This window comes from Lepus europaeus, chromosome 10 (assembly GCF_033115175.1).
Source record: "Lepus europaeus isolate LE1 chromosome 10, mLepTim1.pri, whole genome shotgun sequence".
In the NCBI taxonomy this organism is placed as follows: domain Eukaryota; kingdom Metazoa; phylum Chordata; class Mammalia; order Lagomorpha; family Leporidae; genus Lepus; species Lepus europaeus.
In genome coordinates this window covers 122,895,942-122,911,508 of record NC_084836.1, presented here as the reverse complement: position 1 = coordinate 122,911,508, position 15,567 = coordinate 122,895,942, and the positions used below count along the sequence as shown (strand labels likewise).

Here is a 15,567-nt window from a genome sequence, read left to right as displayed (position 1 = left end):
GGGATCCAGACCCAGGAGACCCACCGAGGGCGAGGGAGAAGGGGACAGACACAGGCTTAGAGGAGTGCCCCTGTGTCAGCCCGGCCCCCACCTGCTGGGATCCAGACCCAGGAGACCCACCGAGGGCGAGGGAGAAGGGGACAGACACAGGCTTAGAGGAGTGCCCGCGCGTCAGCCCGGCCCCCACCTGCTGGGATCTGGACCCAGGAGACCCACCGAGGGCGAGGGAGAAGGGGACAGACACAGGCCTTCCTTAGAGGAGTGTCCGCGCGTCAGCCCGGCCCCCACCTGCTGGGATCTGGATCCAGGAGACCCACTGAGGGCGAGGGAGAAGGGGACAGACACAGGCTTAGAGGAGTGCCCACGTGTCAGCCCGGCCCCCACCTGCTGGGATCCAGACCCAGGAGACCCACCGAGGGCGAGGGAGAAGGGGACAGACACAGGCTTAGAGGAGTGCCCCCGTGTCAACCCGGCCCCCACCTGCTGGGATCCGGACCCAGGAGACCCACTGAGGGCGAGGGAGAAGGGGACAGACACAGGCTTAGAGGAGTGCCCCCGTGTCAGCCTGGCCCCCACCTGCTGGGATCCGGACCCAGGAGACCCACCGAGGGCGAGGGAGAAGGGGACAGACACAGGCTTAGAGGAGTGTCCGCACGTCAGCCCGGCCCCCACCTGCTGGGATCTGGACCCAGGAGACCCACCGAGGGCGAGGGAGAAGGGGACAGACACAGGCTTAGAGGAGTGCCCCCATGTCAACCCGGCCCCCACCTGCTGGGATCCGGACCCAGGAGACCCACCGAGGGCGAGGGAGAAGGGGACAGACACAGGCTTAGAGGAGTGCCCACGTGTCAGCCCGGCCCCCACCTGCTGGGATCTGGACCCAGGTGACCGAAGGGAGCTGACCCTGGAAGGCACAGGTCTGCCCACCCAAAGTGCTTTCCGGGGGATGAGGGCTTCAGAGGGGTCGCGATGCCAGCATCGTGCTCGCTCGCCCCCACGCCGTGTGCTCCTCACATCGCACCTCCAGGGCCAGCCTGGTTCCCACCCGCTGTCCCAGCTGAGTATTAACAGCACCGACTCTCTCTCTCAAGTGTCTGGGTCTGGGCATGAGTGGTGCGGCACCTTCACCCACGGCAGGCACTTCCACGCCCCCGCACGGTGCTGCCCGCTGCACACTGCTCTCCACCTCTGGCCAACAGGGTCTTTTAACTCCCAGAAGCCCACCTCTGGGGTTTTCTTTTTTTGACAGGCAGAGTGGACAGTGAGAGAGAGAGACAGAGAGAAAGGTCTTCCTTTTGCCGTTGGTTCACCCTCCAATGGCCGCCGCGGTAGGCGCGCTGCGGCCGGCGCACCACGCTGATCCCAAGGCAGGAGCCAGGTGCTTCTCCTGGTCTCCCATGGGGTGCAGGGCCCAAGCACTTGGGCCATCCTCCACTGCACTCCCTGGCCACAGCAGAGAGCTGGCCTGGAAGAGGGGCAACCGGGACAGAATCTGGCGCCCCAACCTGGACTAGAACCCAGTGTGCCGGCGCCGCAAGGCGGAGGATTAGCCTGTTGAGCCACGGCGCTGGCCCCTCTGGGGTTTTCACTACCTCTTTCCTCCGCCTTCCACCCTGCTCTGCCCATACTGTCCAGGGCTGACCAGCTCCAGAACAGCACAGCTTGGCCACCCAGGCCTCCTCCGGGAGCCTCCAACACCATCACACCTGCTCCACACGGCCCCGTTCCAAGGCCCCACCAACTGGCGGCTCTCTCGTTGGCCAGGTTAGTGCCTGCCTCTTCCCCAAGACCTCAGCTCTGTGAGCCTGTGGCCCTGTGTCCTGGAAGAACGTGGAGACAGCAGGCTGTGGACGGACATCGCCGAGTCAATGAATGGAGGTGGGGTGGGGTCTACTGGGCTGAGCGTGGCCTCTGCACTTACACAGGTCCAGAATCAGAGGAGGGAAACCTGGCACGAGGAGGCCCCTGGGAAGTGGAGCGTCCACGCTTGAGAGTGAAGAAGGGACCGGCTGCATCCCCGGGCAGAGAGGGTCCTCAGCTCTGAGCTTTCTGATAAAGAGCCCCCCACAGCCCCCACCCCTGGCAGCATGCGGGTGACCGTCTACAAGAAGCAGGTGTGACGTGGACTGCAGCTTTGGGTTCTGCAGCTTCTCTAGGGTTACTGATTGACATCGGGGGGCTCAGGCATCACCCGGCAAGTGACTCCTAAGACACATGGCCCCCAGAAGACAGCCGAGTCCCAGCACACAAGGCAAAAACCTGACGAACACGGGAGTTTAGCAGAAGTTTGGGATAAAGGAAACACGCAGAGCTGAGCTCCAATCTGAGTTTGCAGTGTAAGCCCGTCTGCCACGTGCTTTGAAGAGAGAATGGAGACCAAGAGCCCATCGGTGAGGCTCTCACAGCCCTGGGAGCGCTGCACCTGTACAACCAGATTCCGCTGGTCGTCACCACGTCACGGCGGAAATCGGAAGCCAGAGTGACCGCACAAAAGGTCTCCCGACAAATCCTTCCTGGACGCCAAAGGCCTGACAGGTGGTAGGAAAGGATTTTGCCTTCCGGGGGACCACAGCGTGCCTACCGTCACAGCTCGCAGAATCTGCTTTAATCTGTTTAGCTTCTGATGAGGACGGCCTTAAGCCCATCGCAAACGTCTCAGGGACGTCACTGCCAACTTGAAATATCTGCTAACCGAGACGATGATCCTCTCCCCAGAGATTGCTGGATGGGAATGAGAACTGGGTCCACGTGAACTCTCTGTGCCGGGGCAGGTGACCCTCACCTGCCAACCCAGCCGCTGTGAGCACGGGGCGCCCAGTAGGACCGCTGAGACACTCGGCAGCTGATTGGTCTCCACTAAGTCTCAGGTGCTTACCAGGTTTCACCCCTTAGAAGTTAGGAAAAGAAATGTCCAGGTTACAAGGAGGACTTCCCACGGACCTGAGTGGTCCTCCTGCCAGAGTTAACCTCGGTGAGCACACAGACTCGCAGCGCACGGTCACACTGAGCAGGAAGGACGAGCTGCGGAACAGGACACTTTCCGTCCACGTGGTAGCAGATGGACCCCTCCTCCCTAGCTCCCCCTACATCGCCTGTCTCTGCTTTCCACACTTTGGTCCAGAATCCTACTTCTAGAAGTCTGCCTCCCAGAACAAACGGGGTGGGCGTATAAAACACAGATAAAGGGATGTGAAAACCAGCCTCGCTTATGAAAGTAGGAAATCAAACACAACCTGGAGCCCAAGGAGAAAGCATTTGTTAAGTTACAGTGTATCGTGGAGGATGGCTGGAGTGCTTGGGCCCCTGCACCCGCATAGGAGCCCAGGAGGAAGCACCTGGCTCCCGGCTTTGGATCGGTGCAGCGCCGGCTGTAGCAGCCATTTGGGGGGTGAACCAACAGAAGGAAGACCTTTCTGTCTCTCTCTCTCTCTCTGTCTATAACTCTACCTGTCAAATACATTTTTAAAAAGTGACAGTGTATCTACCTTCTGAGAATGCTGTACCTGCTAAGCATGGTGGTAGCAATGTGACTGAGTGGGAAAAGACACACACATAACACTGCTAGGGCAGCAAATGACAGAAAAGATAGCGTGTTACATAGAAAAGCACATGCACGCATTCCATTCTGCAGCAGGCGAACAGGAAAGTCAGGGCTTGGTCGCTACTAATTTTGATTTTCTGTATTTTGTTTTGTAGCATGAATATAGTTTCTTTAAATTAAAAAAAAACCAATAAAATAAATAAAAAAGAAACAATGCTGTAGTGAAAATAGAAGGCAACTGTCTGGCCCCAAAGTCATAAAGATGCTGGAGGGGCTGGCGTTACGGTGCAGGGGGTTAAGCCACTGCTTGTGCTGCCAACATCCCAAGTCAGAGCGCTGATTCATGTCCCAGCTGCTGCACTTCTGATCCAGCTCCCTGCTGATGCCCCAAGTGCTCGGAACCCTGCCACCCACGTGGGAGGCCAGGGTGGAGCTCCTGGCTCCTGGCTTTGGTCTGGCCCAGCCTTGAAGGTTGATGGCATTCGGGGAGTAAACCAGATGGAAGATCTCGCCCTTCTCTTTCATTCTGCCTTTCAAGTAAATAAATCTTAAAAAAAATAAATAGGAAAAAAAGTTATGATCAATATCTCCAGAGCCCTGGAAATCAGCCAGTGGATCACAGCCACACAGGGATGTTTATCTAAGAGCATCAGCCGACTCTGCCAAGAGTGTGTCACCTTTCCGTGTCCCTGCCCGCCCTGCAGCTCTAACGTCTGATTTCTGCCCGAGGAGTTTGCCTTTGTGGCGAACGCTGAGCGGCCAGGATGCTGGAGGCAGCTGGAAGGATGCAGAGGGAACAGAAAGGTGGAGAACGCAGCCACAGCTCAGTCCCCGGCACCGCCACTCGCCCTGCCTGGTGGCTCCCTGGTGCCAGTGCCAGGACCGGCCCTGACCTGACTCAGAGCTCACCGGGCACAGAGAGGCTGCTGCTCGGGAATCTTTGAAAAGACGGCCTTTCCCATGCCAAGGCTTCCACTTAGCTTCCAAGCAGCTCTGTTTGGTGATTCTCTATGGTGAGAGTGAAGACCAGCGCACAGCCCCAAAATTAATTTAAATAAAAAGTCAAACCCTAATATGAGTGCATCAAGTCCAACTCCAGCAAACAGCCTTGCCAATGCACAGCGGATTGACAGGGCTGGCCGCTGGGATGGATTGTTGGCTCCTCCCCTGAGGAGCTCAACAGCAGAGCCCTGGGCTTCATCCTGCCTTCCCCCTCCACACTGTGACACAGCAGTGGGTGTGGGACTTGGAGCAGTCCCGCCAGCCCCACAGCCAGTACCAAGGAGGAGGAGGAGGGAGCGCATGTCCCACTGGGCGCCGTCAGGCGAGGGACCCAGAGGGGACAGCAGCAGGGACCGTGCCTCCGGCACATGACAGTGCTCCTATCTGTGCATCCTCAAACACGTTCTGATTATTTGTCCGTGTGACCCTTCCCTGACCACACTGTTATCTGGGCTTCAGACATCTGTACTCGACAGAGAAGGCGAGTCTGCAGAACTCACAATCACCATTTCCATCCGCAAAGTCGGAACACACCTGCCTTACCGTGCAGCGCAGGCTCAGTCACTGAGCCACGAGCGGAGGGGGCGTCTTGGGCTCCAAAGCCAACCTGATGACGTTTTCTGCTTCTGCCCAGGACAGAGATCCTGGACTGGTTTTTATCACTCAAAAGCTCAACATTTATGAGACAATGGCTTTCAAGATGCTTCAAATCCACAACCTGGCACAGCGATTCCTGAGACACAGGAGTCAGATGAGGTGAAGCCTTCGACTGCAGGCGTCCTGCCTGGCTGTGGCTCAGCGAGGGGAACCTGGAAACGGCCCGAGTTGGAAACCTGAGGCTGAGAGGCCACGGGAACCAAAGCAGCTCGAGGCGGCAGAGCGGAAGGGAGACGGAGGCAGAGAGGACCCTGGTGCTCTCAGCTGATGGAAGCTCATTCACAGACTCTCGGGAAGGAAGGGGGCCCAGGCGCACGCTGCACCGTTCTCGTCAGCATGGTCAGAAAGCAGCCTGCCTCAGGGTTACTCATGGGGGAGTAATCGGGCCTGGACTGAGCTCCGCTCTGCTCGTGTCTAAGAAACCTTAGCAGTGAGGTCTGAATGAATCAGCCGGTTTCCAAGTAACTCACCAGCTTCCCCAACCAAGACTCGGGAATATTTACAGAAACACAAAAATATCAACACCAGCAAAGGCAAAACTCACGACCAACAACTTCCCAGGCCTGCAAAGAAGCAGGAAAAGCTCTAAAACTTCAAGCTAAGAAACAGAAAGGAAACCGTGGTGAGACGGTCATCAAAACCACTGATAACGGCAGAGTCGTGAAAGACTCAGAGAAAGACACAGCACAGGACAGACAGCTGACATCACAGCGGAAACAGTGCAAGAGCAAGACGATGGGATGATACCTCTAAAACAGGAAAAGGGGAAGGAATGAGACAAACATCCCATTCTTGGCAAAAACATTTTTCAAAATTAAAGCAAAATAGATACTTTTTAAAGAGAGAAAACGTCTGAGAGAAATGACCACAAGCAACCTTCACTGTAATATACGATGTAAGAAGTCTTTGGGCAGATGGAAAAGAATACCAGAATCTGCCCAGGGAAACATGAACAATGAAAACAGCGACAAGGGGAAACGCATAATTTTTTAAAGATTTTTTTTTCTTATTTGAAATGCAGAGTTAAAGAGAGAGGGAGGCCGGTGCCGTGGCTCAATAGGCTAATCCTCCGCCTAGCGGCGCTGGCACACCGGGTTCTAGTCCCGGTTGGGGCGCCGGATTCTGTCCCAGTTGCCCCTCTTCCAGGCCAGCTCTCTGCTGTGGCCAGGGAGTGCAGTGGAGGATGGCCCAAGTCCTTGGGCCCTGAACCCAATGGGAGACCAGAAGAAGCACCTGGCTCCTGGCTTCGGATCAATGCGGTGCGCCGGCCACAGTGGCCATTGGAGGGTGAACCAATGGCAAAGGAAGACCTTTCTCTCTGTCTCTCTCTCACTATCCACTCTGCCTGTCAAAAAAAAAAAAAAAGAAAGAAAGAAAGAAAAAGAAGAGAGAGGGAGAGACAGATCTTTCATCTGCTGGCTCGATCCCCAAATGGCCGCAACAGCCAGGGCTGGACCAGCTAAAGCCAGGAGCCTGGAGCTCCACCTGTATCTCCCTTGTGGGTGCAGGGGCCAAGGGACATGGGCCATCTTCCACTGCTTTCCCAGGTGCATTAGTGGGGAGTCGGATCAGAAGTGGAGCAGCCGGGACTCAAACCAGTACTCACGTGGGAGTCTGGTGTCACAGGCAGTGGCTTACCCTGTGCCATCACAACACTGGCCCCAGTATTTTTTCATATTACTTAATTTTGTTTAAAAGAGAACTGATTTTATCAATAACACCACCACAGGGTGGAATTTGTAACATAGGAGTAAAATGAATGATAAGAATAAATCAAAACTCGGGGAAGGAGAAACAATCGGTGTTTACATTGGGTGGTCAACTCTCCCGGGAGGTGGACAGCGATAAAGCGGAAATGTACACTAAAAGCACTAGAGCAACCAAGCACTGTAACAGCGCAGCAAAGCGTTGCTGCTAAAGCCCTGGACCGGCACGTAAAACAGGACAACAGGAAGCAGTCGGCACACAGGCAGGGAAGAGAAGAGAAATCAGACGGGAAAATAGAAAACAAACACCCAGACGGTACAGCTAAACCTAAGCAAGTCCGCATCACCGTAAATGCAAGCATTCTGAACTCCAAAATTAACGCGAAAATTCTCAGAATGGAAAACACAGCAAGATCAAACTGATGTGCTGCTACACAACACACACTTTAAACAGATGTAGAATGGAAAGGTCAAAGAAGGTACCATTCTACCATGGATCAAAGAAAGCTGAAATGGGAATGTTAACATCAGACAAGGTAGATTTCAGAGCAAAGAACCTGGTCAAGGTTAACAGGGTCATCTCCTCGGGACCAAGGATAACTTTGCCAGAACTCAAAAGGATGTAGATGCTGCCGCGCCTACTGGTGTCTTCAGAATACGTAAAGAAGAAATGATAGAATGAAAGAAGAAACACATAATCCAGTTACAGAAATCTTAGAACGGCCCTCTAAATAATTGATGGAACAAGTAGATAGAAAACATACAGGGATACAGAATCCTTGAACACCACCATCAAACAAGCTGATTTATAGTCATAAAACACTCTGCCCCAGGCAGAAACTCAGTGTCACTTTAAAAGCATAGGCAGCATTTTGGGCCATTCAAGATCATATTCTGGAACATAAAATATTCAAGTCATACAAAACGTATTCTGTGTCTAGAGTGAAACTATATTGGAAATCAATCACAAAAAATCTCTAGAAAAATAGTCAAATATTTAGAAACTAAATAAGAAAGCCTTCTGAATAACCTGTGTTTCCAAAAGAAATCACAAGGGACCTCAGAGGGGTATTCTGTGCACTGGCTAAGATGCCCCATCCCGTCCCAGGGCACCTCCGTTCAAGTCCTGGCTCTGCTCCCATTCCCAGCACACCCTGGAGGCAGCAGGTGATGGCTCAGGTACCGGGGTCCCCGCCACCCAGGTGGGAGACTCGGACTGAGTTCCGTGCTCCTGGATACAGCCTGGCCCAGCCTCAGCTGCTGTGGGTGCGTGGAGAATGAACCAGCAGATGGATGACCTCCCCCCCACCCCCCCTCTCCCTCCCCTGCCCCCACTTCTGCCTTTAAATAAAATTAAAAACTAAAGGGGAATTAGACAGTACTTTGAAGCAATGGAAAATATAACAGACCAAAATGAAGTTACAGGGGACATTTATAGCATTAAATATCTATGTTGGGAAAGAAGAAAGGTCTCCGACTAATGGCATTAGAATCCCTCTCCAGAAACTAGAAGACAAGAACAAAATAAACCACAGGAAGAAGTAAACAAAGAATAACGGTCAGGGCAGGAATCAGTGACGCCGAAACCAGGGGAAGAATAAAGAAAACCACCAACGCCAAAGGCTGCTCCCAGAGGCCAGAGTTCACGAAACCCCAGATGGACCGGTCAGGGAGCAAAGCACAGTGGGGCCAGGAGAGGAGGATGAGCCACTTCAGGAACTGGGGAGAGGAGCCCACCGCACCCGATTCTGCTGACGTCAGAGAGAGAAGGCACTGTTACAATCCAGTCTACACCAGCCAGTCTACGATGCAGATGGAACGAATAAGCTCCTTGGGAAGACACAAACTCACTCTGGAAGATAGAACCAGGATACACCTGTAACTATTAAAAATTACATTGCTAGTTTAAAACACATACACACACACACCTGCCACCCAACGTAGATGAGCTGATGATTTCTAAAGTAAAAAAACAACTTATGGAGTAAATAATAAATTATTAATTACACTGTTGTGAAGAGAATGGGCTACTTTACAGCTCATTCTGTGAAGCCAGAGTTCATCCTGAAGGTGGATGCAGCAGATGAATTTCAAGAAAACCAAAGATCCCTGTCCTGGAAGGACACTGATGTAAAATCATAAACCACATGTTAGCAAATCAGCTCCAAAAATCCATTAAAATCATAATAAGTCACGACCAAGTGAGGCTTATCCTGGGAAGGTAAGATTGGTTTATCATTCAAAACGCAATCCATATAATTCACCATAAGGAAAATGACAACAGTACCTCAACAGATGTGGGAAAAACATTTGACAACGTCCAACATTCATGCAAACAACAAAAAACTCAACAAACTCAGTGATGAAAGCAAGGTTATCATCTCTGAAGAATTCACAGATTATTTATGGAAAAAGACGGGTCCTTTCTCTGTGACAATGACCACGGATGTCTGCAAAGATGGCTGTCCCACCCTTCGCGGCATTATACTGGGGGCCCCAGCCCGTGAGATGAGGCAAGAAGAACGGTAAACCTCTCCATTGTGGAAAATCAGATTAAATTGGCTTTATCCACAAACAACACAGTCACGTGTGTAATCCCAAGGGACCTACAGAATTACCGCCTGGAACACCCAGGAGGGAGTCTAGCAAGGCTGAAAGGCACAATGCTAATACAGCGGAATCAGCTGTGTTTCCATAAACTGGGGGAAAAAAAAGTCTCAGTTAAGCAGTCCAGCATGACGTATTCGGGTGAAATTCCAGCAGGCTTGTGTGTGGGGAGAAGTCCATGACCTGACTCTAGAACTCAATTTAAAAAGGACAGAGTTGAAGGACTGACATCCCTTGGCCTCGAAACTTTTTACAAAGCTACAGTCATCAAGACAGTTTGATGTCGGTGTAAAGATTTACAAACACAGCAATGGAACAAAACAGAAAGTCAAGGCCTGGAGCCACGCACCTATAGATAGCTCTTTCCGACAAAAGTACAAAATCATTTCAATGAAAAAAGTATATTTGTCTTTTCAACAAATGATACTGAGTCATATGTAAGCAATGAGCTTTGATTCATATCTCACACAAGACAACAATTAACCCAAAATGAACCATGCACCAAAAAAATAAAATGAAATAAAATAAAGTCTAGGAATAAAAACCTTTCAAAGAAAACACAGGAGAAACCCTTTGTGACCCTGGGTTTTATTTGCAGATATAACCAAAAACATGAGTCATGATAGAATTAATAATATAACTTCTGCTCTTCCAATGGTGCTAGTACAAGGGAAAAAAACCAAAGACTAGGAGAAAAATTTTGCAAAGCTTGTATCTGATGAGTAACTTGCTTCCAAAATTTATAAAGAACTCTCAAACTGTATTATAAAGGGAAAAAATAACCCTGCTTTTTCAAAATGGACAAAGTTTTTAAAAGGTTTGTTCATTTGAAAGGCAGAGTTACACAGAGATCTTCCTTCTGTTGATTCACTCCCCAAATGGCCACAACAGGTGGAACTGGGCCAGTCTGAAGCCAAGGGCTTCTTCTTGGTCTCCTATGCGGGTGCACGGGCTCAAGCACGTGGGCCATCTTCTCTGTTTTCCCAGGCTATTAGCAGGGAGCTGGACTGGAAGTGGAGCAGCCAGGACTTGAACCGGTGCCCATATGGGATGCTGACACCTCAGGTGAAGGCTTTACCAGCTACACCACAGTGCCAGCCCATGGGCAGAGTATTTGAATAGACACTTCACCAAAGACAACTTGTGGTGGTGAAAAGCATACGAAATCTTTAACCACCATGAAAATATAGATTAAAACCGCAATGAGACAGCAGTGCACACTCATTAGAACAGCTGAAATGAAAAATTGGCCACGTCGAGTGTGGACAAGGACGCAGAACTGGAACCCTGATACACTACTAGTGAGAACGTAAGAAGGCAGAACCATCTTGGAAAACATCTCCTAAAAAGTGAAACACTGATCACATAGCCCAGCCACTCTTCTCCAGCGTATTTATCAGAAAGAAATGAAGGCACGCGTTCATACCAAGATGTGTATACCAACACTCGGTGCAGCTTGATTTGTGCTAAAAACAACTCAGATGTCCACGAACAGGTGGCTGGGTGGTAGAGCCACCCGAGCAGACTAGCCAGTAGCAGTGCATGCTACAACATGCCCCAAATAAGCAGCAAGACGGGAAAAAGAACATCTTGACTCTATGTAAATTCTGGAAAATACTAACCTAATATGTATAGAAATAGTAGTTATAGAAGCCATGCCCGTGATTGCCTGGGGATGGGGAGCCCTGTAGGAGCTGGAACATATGACAAAGGAGTTCGTGGAATAATAGGTGTGCTAACTGTGGTGGTGCTTCTGTGGGCACACACACAAAGCCTGTCCACTTGTACACGTTCCGTGGGTACACACACACGAAGCCCGTCCACTTGTACACGTTCCGTGGGCACACACACACGAAGCCCGTCCACTTATACACGTTCTGTGGGTACACACACACGAAGCCTGTCCACTTGTACATGTTCCGTGGGCACACACACATGAAGCCCGTCCATTTGTACACGTTCCGTGGGCACACACACACGAAGCCCGTCCACTTGTACACGTTCCGTGGGCACACAAAGCCCGTCCACTTGTACACGTTCCGTGGGCACACATGTATAAAACCTGCCCACTTGTACACGTTCCGTGGGTACACACACACAAAGCCCGTCCACTTGTATATGTTCCGTGGGCACACACACACAAAGCCCGTCTACTTGTACATGTTCCGTGGGCACACACACATGAAGCCTGTCCACCTGTACACGTTCCGTGGGTACACACACACGAAGCCTGTCCACTTGTACACGTTCCGTGGGCACACACACACGAAGCCTGTCCACCTGTACACGTTCCGTGGGTACACACAAATGAAGCCCGTCTACTTGTACACATTCCGTGGGCACACACACACGAAGCCCGTCCACTTGTATACGTTCCGTGGGTACACACACACAAAGCCTGTCCACTTGTACACATCCCGTGGGCACACACACACGAAGCCCGTCCACTTGTACACGTTCCGTGGGCACACACACATGAAGCCTGTCCACCTGTACACGTTCCGTGGGCACACACACATGAAGCCCGTCCACTTGTACATGTTCCGTGGGCACACACACATGAAGCCTGTCCACCTGTACACGTTCCGTGGGTACACACACACGAAGCCTGTCCACTTGTACACGTTCCGTGGGCACACACACATGAAGCCCGTCCACTTGTACACATTCCGTGGGCACACACACACGAAGCCCGTCCACCTGTACACGTTCCGTGGGCACACACACATGAAGCCCGTCCACTTGTACACGTTCCGTGGAGACACACGAAGACCATCCACCTGTACACTCGTGCTTGTGTGTTTACTGTCAATCACACCTCCAGTTTTTAAAAGGTGATGGATTAGAGGTGTCCTTGCAGGTTCCCCACTAGAAAGTAGTGCAACTGTGATCTTAAGAAAAGTATCTTCTCGCATGACCTCGCTCAAATGACCTCGCACACTTCCCACCACAGGTGGACTACATCGGCCCTTCCCTGTGGTCCAGGAGCAGGCGCCGGTCCCGGCCTCTGCCCAGCCTTCTACCCACCACTCCCCTGTCTTCTCCTTGCACACCAAGCTCCAGAGCCCTTGGCCTCACCTCTGCTCCTGGACCACATCGAGCTCTCACCAACCCTCCCTCTGCCTCGATTCTCTGCGTAGCCAGCTCCTCAGGACGTCCCAGTCCTGGCTGGTGCCAGCTCCTCAGGGCCACCGACCTAGCAACCATGAGGTACCCCGACCCCATCATCTCTCTTGGGCCCCTGGACTGGGCGGCTCCCATCACAACATGTCCACGATCAGCACTCAGCTGCTGGCTGGCCGGCCCGCCACTCGCCTTCCTCATCTACCAAAGTGGCAGCTCTGGGCGCAGAAAGGTGGGGAAAGGACCTCTCTGTCTCCATCACACAGGAACCCTGGCACCGGAACAGCTCTGGGAGTGCAGCAGGCGCTCAGATGAACGGGCTCCGAGGGGACCCGGCCAACGCCGCAGAGGCCTCCCATCCACTCCTGACCACACCTGGCATCTTGGTCAGTGGCCAGAGTGGAGAGATTGCTTGGCCCTGTTAGGTAAAACGAGGGACACTGCCACACTGCAACATAGAGATGTGAGGACCGAGACGGCTACCAAGGGACTCGCAGGCGGCTGGGGTATACAGCATGGGTACAAGGACTCAAGTCCTCGGCAGGACGGAGTGGGACCCCCGGAGACCTCATGACACTGAGAACAGAGACAAGTTAAAACTTTCAAATGTTTCTGGAATTTTCCACATGATATTTTCGGGCTGTGGCTGAATACAGGACGCTGAAAACATGGAAGGTGAAACCAAAGAGCAGGGGTGGCTCCCGCTGCTTGTGCACAGCGCCCTGCAGCCTCCCCGCCCCAGGCAGCGCGCCCTGGGGCCAGCGCAGGAGGGCCGGCTGCCCGCTGACCCCTTCCCCAGGGCAAGTGCCAAGAGGGCCCACGAGGCTCCGCAGGTGCCAAGAGGCCCACGAGGCTCCGCAGGTGCCAAGAGGCCCACGAGGCTCCGCAGGTGCCGAGAGGGCCCACGAGGCTCAGCTGCCCTGCCCCCAGGGACTAACGGAACAGACAATAGAGTTCACGGTGACGTGAGCTGCGGGGTCACAGCCGAGAGTGGAGTGGGCTGTCTTCAGGCTCGGAAGGGTAGGGGAGTCTTCAAAATTTTCATGGAAATCAGGGGAAAAAAATGCATGGATTTGGAAACCGTCTGCCGCCCAGATAAACCTGCTGTCACCTTTCCCACGAAGTTGTTGCAGGGCCTCGTGCACCTCCCTCGGCGACAACACGAGGGAGGGCACACTCGTCCCAGACCCAGCCTCACCGCAGCACCGAGGGGAAACCGGCTCCACCCTTGCCATCCGCCTCTCACCGCCTGCACACACGGGCTCTCTACTTCCAGACCTAGGGCTGCACGAGCCCCGACGCAAGGTCCCCATGGATGCTGTCCAAAAGCAGGTCGCCCAGCACACAGAACCGGGCACACCACAGCCGCCGTGGTTCCCCAGCAGGGGGCAGGAGCCCAGCTCCCCAGGGTGTGACTGCCACCTGAGCCCATCCCGGCAGAGCCGCCCACGGTGAACGACAGAGGGTCGCTGCTGCTTGCTCTTAGCTAAAGCTGCAGGAAACACCTCATGCCTGTCTTACGCTGCACACGCGTGACGACACACGTGACGATTCCCACCAGCCTGATCCTTAGGAAGCGGAAACTTCCCAAAGCAAACCTTCTGCTTGCTTTAGGTTTTGACAGGAGCTCTTCCGCCCTGTCACTGTTACCACCGCCTGGCTGCTGCTTAGAGAGCCTGGGGTGTTTCTTGGGAAGAAACGTGAGAAAGGATCCGGCAGACAAAAGAACAGAGGTTAAGGGGCTCTGGAGCTCACTGGCCACGAGGTATCTTTCTCCCCGACAGCCCGCAGGCTGAAATTTATCCTAAGGACGGGAGTCAGAGATGTCCAGTCTGCAAGGGAGCCGCAGGTGCCGAGAGGGCCCACGAGGCTCAGCTGCCCTGCCCCCAGGGACTAACGGAACAGACAATAGAGTTCACGGTGACGTGAGCTGCGGGGTCACAGCCGAGAGTGGAGTGGGCTGTCTTCAGGCTCGGAAGGGTAGGGGAGTCTTCAAAATTTTCATGGAAATCAGGGGAAAAAAATGCATGGATTTGGAAACCGTCTGCCGCCCAGATAAACCTGCTGTCACCTTTCCCACGAAGTTGTTGCAGGGCCTCGTGCACCTCCCTCGGCGACAACACGAGGGAGGGCACACTCGTCCCAGACCCAGCCTCACCGCAGCACCGAGGGGAAACCGGCTCCACCCTTGCCATCCGCCTCTCACCGCCTGCACACACGGGCTCTCTACTTCCAGACCTAGGGCTGCACGAGCCCCGACGCAAGGTCCCCATGGATGCTGTCCAAAAGCAGGTCGCCCAGCACACAGAACCGGGCACACCACAGCCGCCGTGGTTCCCCAGCAGGGGGCAGGAGCCCAGCTCCCCAGGGTGTGACTGCCACCTGAGCCCATCCCGGCAGAGCCGCCCACGGTGAACGACAGAGGGTCGCTGCTGCTTGCTCTTAGCTAAAGCTGCAGGAAACACCTCATGCCTGTCTTACGCTGCACACGCGTGACGACACACGTGACGATTCCCACCAGCCTGATCCTTAGGAAGCGGAAACTTCCCAAAGCAAACCTTCTGCTTGCTTTAGGTTTTGACAGGAGCTCTTCCGCCCTGTCACTGTTACCACCGCCTGGCTGCTGCTTAGAGAGCCTGGGGTGTTTCTTGGGAAGAAACGTGAGAAAGGATCCGGCAGACAAAAGAACAGAGGTTAAGGGGCTCTGGAGCTCACTGGCCACGAGGTATCTTTCTCCCCGACAGCCCGCAGGCTGAAATTTATCCTAAGGACGGGAGTCAGAGATGTCCAGTCTGCAAGGGAGCTGCCCCCCCCCCCCCCCCCCCCCCCCCCCCCCGCTGCTGACACAGCCGCTTCCCAGCCAGTCTGCAACCCTGAGGCTGGGGGCGCAGGGCACAAGTTCATGTGCGGGAGGTGTTGCCATCTAGTGGT

General features: G+C 53.5%; 1 protein-coding gene across 1 annotated transcript in view; it reads right to left on the bottom strand.

Annotated features, from left to right (window-relative positions):
- Positions 1-15,567, bottom strand: part of PHACTR3 (phosphatase and actin regulator 3) — a 208,767-nt gene that overhangs the window by 43,418 nt on the left and 149,782 nt on the right. The gene's annotated exons all lie outside the window — the stretch shown is intronic.